The sequence below is a fragment of the Dendrobium catenatum genome, unplaced genomic scaffold, assembly GCF_001605985.2.
Source record: "Dendrobium catenatum unplaced genomic scaffold, ASM160598v2 fragScaff_scaffold_1392, whole genome shotgun sequence".
Classification (NCBI taxonomy): domain Eukaryota; kingdom Viridiplantae; phylum Streptophyta; class Magnoliopsida; order Asparagales; family Orchidaceae; genus Dendrobium; species Dendrobium catenatum.
In genome coordinates, this window is record NW_021319854.1 from 396,650 (window position 1) to 402,563 (window position 5,914).

Below are 5,914 nucleotides of genomic sequence, written 5' to 3' on the forward strand. Positions count from 1 at the left end.
AGCTACTTCTAATATTTTCACGTATATTGCTCATTTTTTCATATCCGTGTTCTCTAAAAAATAATGTCAAAAAACTCATCCACCCGCCTAGCATCATCATCTTCTGCCCTACATTTGACTTACTGTTATGCTTTCTTTTAATAGCCAACATTTTGGCACCGAATAAATCACGCAACTATCTATGAAATTTTCTTAAATGGCTGTATGTTAAGATACCTGAGATTCTAGAATTCAGCCTTGTGGGTATTTAAATGGCTGTTATTGGAATTTTTCAATATTTTCCCTAGAGATAGGCAGTCTGGTGGCACCGTAGAGCTTTTCATGGCAACCACGACTACTAGACATAACGATAGGGATTCAAGCAGGCAAGCATTTTGACTTGTCCGATTGTATCTAGTGGCGCATTTCATTGTCATCATTATTCTTAACCTTCTTATTCTTTCCTTTTGAATTGTTTTTGATGGATTTATCGCCACAAAGAACTATGTTTACCTGATTGATTAAACACTCCTATTTCCATTTGCTGTAAAAGTTCGAGGCCCCTTTTCTCCACCCCTTCTCCATTCTATTTTAATGTCCCGTGTGGAAGAATGGCAGTGCTTATGAAAAATGAAAATTTAAATTTCATACTTTCTATTTTACTGAGGGATTGTACTATAAATAGCAAAATACAATTCAGAAGGTCTACATCATTTAACAGTTATTATAGATTAGTGCTACACTCATGTTAAGGTTAAATAGAGTATGCATTCTCTCTTCTATGTGTTTTAAGAATTCAGAAAGAAGTAGGAAGTGCTTGTAGAAATTTTGGAGAAAACAAGCCTTGATTATCTCCTTTATGTTAAATTATTATTAATTTTTTTTGAATTATTCAATTATATTTAATTATCTCATTAAATAAAATTTAACTTATTTTATTGCTATTAATTATTTATAATTTTTAAAAAATTATATTTTTATTAAAATTTATATTTAATCCCCCCCTACTAATTATTTAATTATTAATTCTACTAATAATTATTAAATATTGTTTAGTTGATTTTAATTAAAAGGTCTTTAGCTTTCTTAATGGATTCACCCTACAATAACAAGTTGCTAGCATCTCTCTCTTTCTCTCTAATTCACCCCCTCGCTCCATCATCTCTCTCTCTTACTGTCTGCCTTTCTCTCTAACTCTCTCTCTCTCTTCAACCTCCCTCTCTTTCTCTCTCTCTCATTAGAATGCCACATTGTTCTTTTTGATCAAGAATGTCCCGAAGCTTTCAGTCTATGAAGGTGCCGCGTAAAGGTAAAAAGATTTTTGGGTGATATTCTAGTTTGTTTATCACATGAGTTTCCCTCCCCCTTGCTGTAATGCCATAGACATAAGCTTCAATGGGCAACTTGTGCAGATGTCATGATTTTAGGTTTTTATAGCTGTAGCTGATAGATCAGAGTGGAAGCTTGTTGTCAATTTTCTGAAGTTTTAGCAAATCAAACATGTTATCATGCAAAAAAAAAAAAAAAAAAGAAAATGTTATCATGCACCTCACCTTGATTTGTTGGCGGGCTTAAAAGTCCCAAAAAAAAAAAAAAAACTTTTTTGGTGACTGGAATCCCTTTTGTTGTCTGTATTCCTGCTAGCTGGCAATTCTCCAAGCCTTGGAGTTGCAGCAGCTGCACTTTAATAAAATATGGTTAAAGCTTACTAAGGCTTTGTTTGGGACGGCTTTCTTACTGCTTCTTAAATAAGCTTTCTATTATAAAAATTATGGGAGAGTAATATAGCATACTTTATAATTAGATTTTAATGGTAGACTTGAGCTGGTGATTGCCAAGTAGTGGCTGATCTTCTGGAACCTAGTTTTCCTTACGCTCTTTTTGCAATGGCGAACATCATGGATGGCTTGAAAATTCTCAACCAACCGATGTTGTGAATATACCTATTTATGCTTCAGTTTGGAGGGCTTTTGAAAGCTGATTGTTTATTTATTAGTGTTGGAATTCAATAGCCATATTGTACTCTCTTTCTCTTCTGAAGCAGGTTTCGGTTATATATATATGCTCAGCGTATCTTACTGGCAATCTAAGTGCACTACCTTTCGTTTTGCATTACCTTACAAATTTAAGAGCCTCCGGAACCATTCTATTTTTTTTGCATGTTGGAAAATTCTCTCAAAATATGTCCATATGAATGGGAAATTTAAATTGCACGGATGGAGGATTTTATTTTTAATTTTCAGATGGAAAATCTGGCAGTTGCCATATCTCCGCCTTGAAATACAATTAAGAAGCCCTAATTAGATGGCATTTTCATGATTAGAGGTATACCAAAGACATGTAGTTGCTGCAATTTTCTTTTCTATGAGTGAAAGTTGTGAGGGCAACGATGGTGATAATTTAGAATTTAGCCATTTATTGCACATGATTTCTCCACTCATCTGACATCTTTTTAGTTTTCAAAATAAAATTAAATAGTTTAGATAGTCAAGAAATATCTTCATCTTCTAAGCATTGCTACACCTCTATTGGAATATCATAAGGTCAAACAGCTTTTTCACACTTCATTTTTTTTTTAAATCGTACAACTTTAGTTTTATTAATACATTGATAAAAATAAAATTCTTTTTTTTTTTTTCATTTAAGATGCTATTGTCATCAAAATCAACTGTGTTCTCAGAATCTTCATTGAAAAGTTTAGCAAAATATCTTATCCAGCTTTGTTGAATATCTTCTTCTAATAAAACTACTTTTTGATCTTCATCCTTAATGCATTTCACTTGAACTAAATTCTCACTACTCCTATCTCTTTGTTTGGCTTAATTATACATTTATCTTTCGCCCTCCTTAATATCTAATATATTATATAAATTATTAATCCTTGCATAGTATATTACTTTTTCAGACTCAGTTACACTAATGACCCCCTGAGAAAGGTATTTCTTAGCCTATGCTGATCTTAAAGCAGGATAGCTTTGGAAGAGCAAAGCAGTTAAAACAGTGAGAAATAGATAGGTTAAAAAATCATGGATCATGTACTATTCGGTCTGCTTATATGTTTAATGCAGTGTCAAAAGAATCAAATGCTTTTGTTGACTGTGACATGCTCCATCTCAAAGGAAGCTTATTGCATTTGTTGACAGTTACAGCGGCGCCAGGGTGCTATCTTTATGTTGTCTTTAAGGCAATTAGGTATTGATGTGGAAGATAATGTTACTACTCTTTATATATCCATGCATGTCAGTTTCACTTTCTATGTATTGGTGAATGTTTCATATGTTATATGGACTCAGTTCCTTTGAGAAAGGGTATCTTTTTTGCCTATGCTGACCTTAAAGAGGGATTGCCTTGGAAGAGCAGAGCAGTGAAAACGGTGAGAGAGAGAAAAGTTAATATGTCATGGATCTTGTACTATTGAATCTGCTTAAAAAGTCAGCTACTTAGTTGTTTTGAATGCATATCCTCTCTCTTTCTCTAATATTGAATGGAGTTGTATATGTGGAAAAGTAAAGCGGCATTTAGAGATTAGAGAGATAGAAGAGGAGGATAAATCACCATATATTTGACATTGAGAGGGAGATTAAGAGTGATGAAGTGTCTTTTACAGGACCGGATTTTGATTCATATTTTTGTTGGTAACAAGGAACTGTTGTTGGATCCGAATGTTTTCATTACAATTTCTATGAAGGTATTCTGTAAATTCAATTCATATCAGGGGGAAGTAGTTTGTGATTGTTCTCAAGTTCATTGTTTAATGCAGTGTCAGTAGATTGCTAATTAATTTGTTGACAATAACTCTCTCCCTCTCCCTCTCTCTCTCTCTCTCTCTATATATATATATATAAAGATAGATAGATAGAGAGAGAGAGTATATAATGGTAAAATTTGTGAGTTGTGAGGGCAACAATGGTGATGATTTAGAATTTAGCCATCGAATGCACATGAGGGGAATGAGCCCTTTGGGCTTACATGCGACCACTCCCATGAAAGGGGTACAAAGGGAAATAATAACGACACCTAAGCAAATAAGAAAATGCATAAATAAAATAAAATACAATCATGACTCAGAAATACAAGGACTCGATCGTGGCCATAGATCGGCGGCCACGTCACTGATAAACCTTCCACGCTGATCTGATGTCCCCATCACTATGTTTATTATGATATGGCATGTCTGGATTGGCTGGAGCTTCTATTTCAAGTACATCTTCCATTAGGTTGGGAGTTAAAAGTGTAGAAAAGCTTCTCTACTTGTCTTATGTCATGGATTCATTGTCCTTCTTCTACTATTTATTCTTGCTCAAGAGTCGAGAATCATAGTTCATTCAGTTCTGGTGCCTAGCTCCCTAATAATCTAATCACTAATAGAATCCCCTCAAACTTCTGGTGCTGTTACTGTTACATTATATCCATTATCAATTATTGCTACTTAGCTTTGCTATGTTTCTCTGGCTACTAGATGCTGGATTTCGTTTTGGAGAGGCAGTGACAATTATTGTTGGTAATTTGGTTGATTCTTCCTCTACTCTAGCAATGGGGTTTTAAGGATGGAATGGAACTCCTCTACCAACGTACTGGTAGTGCTATAAAAAACTTCCTATAGTACTGCTTCTTTTTCCAATGTTGCTGCTGCTATGAGAACTTGAGAACCTACTTCTATTTAGTTTTTTAGCTGCATGTTCTAAGCTTTTCTTGGATTCTTTGCAACAGTAGGATCTGGAGGCATTTGTTGCTGCTAAATATTTATTTTCAATGATTATATTTTAATGATTGATGAAAACTGTTTGTCAAGATAGTGATGAGCTTGATGATATCAACAACATCCTTATCTGAATGGTGTGGAACTATTTGATTTGTTTCTCTGGAGTGATCCCAATGAAAACTTCATTTGCAGAGGTGATTGTTATGGTGATGCTGCTTATGATGATGATGGTCTCTTGAGCCATAGTGAATGATTGCCTGCCTCAGCACTAGGGGTGTAAATGAGTGGATTTAGAGCTACTTAAGTGTTGTCAAATGAGCAAAAATTGTGTTTAGATCTTTAACTTATCTCGCAAAGCAAAATGCTGTTTACAGACATAAAGCATATTTGTAAAGTTAGATGTAGCAATTTAGTTTATGAAGAGCAACAATGCGGTTTATGAAAGTTATTTTTTATCTGATTTCTAAATCTCATATCTTTAGTCCTTGCTTTATAAATTTTCTCATTCGAATCAATTGGAAAATTTATCATTATTCTCTGTTATTATACAGATACCTTGTTATAATTTCTGACAAATTCAAGGAGTAAAACTTCGTTCCATTTCTAGTATATTTTCTCACATCTATATTTTCAATTAAAGGTCTTAGAAATCTGTTTTTTTTTAGTTTGAATTTTGTTGTTTTATACCAAAATCTTCTCATGCTTGCTTTTTTCCTTTGCAGTAGCTTGTCTATTTTATAACTGTGTACCCAATTTTTCTGAATTTTTTGTTTTGGCAGCTTGGATGGGATAGTTTGTGAGCTGATTTTATACCAAAATCTTCTGATGTTTGTTGTTTTATACCAAAATATTCTCATGTTTGCTTTTTTACTTTGCAGTACCTTGTCGATTTTTATGGTTTTATGACATTCTCTTTTATCGAGCAAAAATAATGGTCTATTTAATTTCGGGTTGTTTCCTATTTTATATATTTGCTAATGACCGCTTGAGAAAGGGTATTTCTTATCATACGCTGACCTTAAAGCTGAACATCCTTGGGATAGCGGAGTAGTTAAAACAGTGAGAGATGGAAAAGTTAAAACACATGTATTATTATGTCTGCTTATAAAGTTGCTACTTGGTTGAAGTTAATGCATATCCTCTCTCTTCTCTTATAGTGATTGGAGCTGCATATGGGAAAAAAAAGGCAGCATTTTGAGATGGAGGGAGTGAAAACGATATAGAGAAGGCAAA

General features: G+C 33.8%; 1 long non-coding RNA gene across 3 annotated transcripts in view; it reads left to right on the forward strand.

Moving 5' to 3' along the window:
- LOC110113912 overlaps nt 1-5,141 on the forward strand; it is an 11,998-nt gene extending 6,857 nt beyond the window's left edge. For all 3 annotated transcript variants that reach the window (XR_003702584.1, XR_002305200.2, XR_002305199.2), the window contains one exon: nt 4,439-5,141. This is a non-coding gene — a long non-coding RNA (uncharacterized LOC110113912). The remainder of the gene's footprint in view (nt 1-4,438) is intronic.
- The last annotated feature ends 773 nt before the right edge of the window (nt 5,142-5,914 follow it).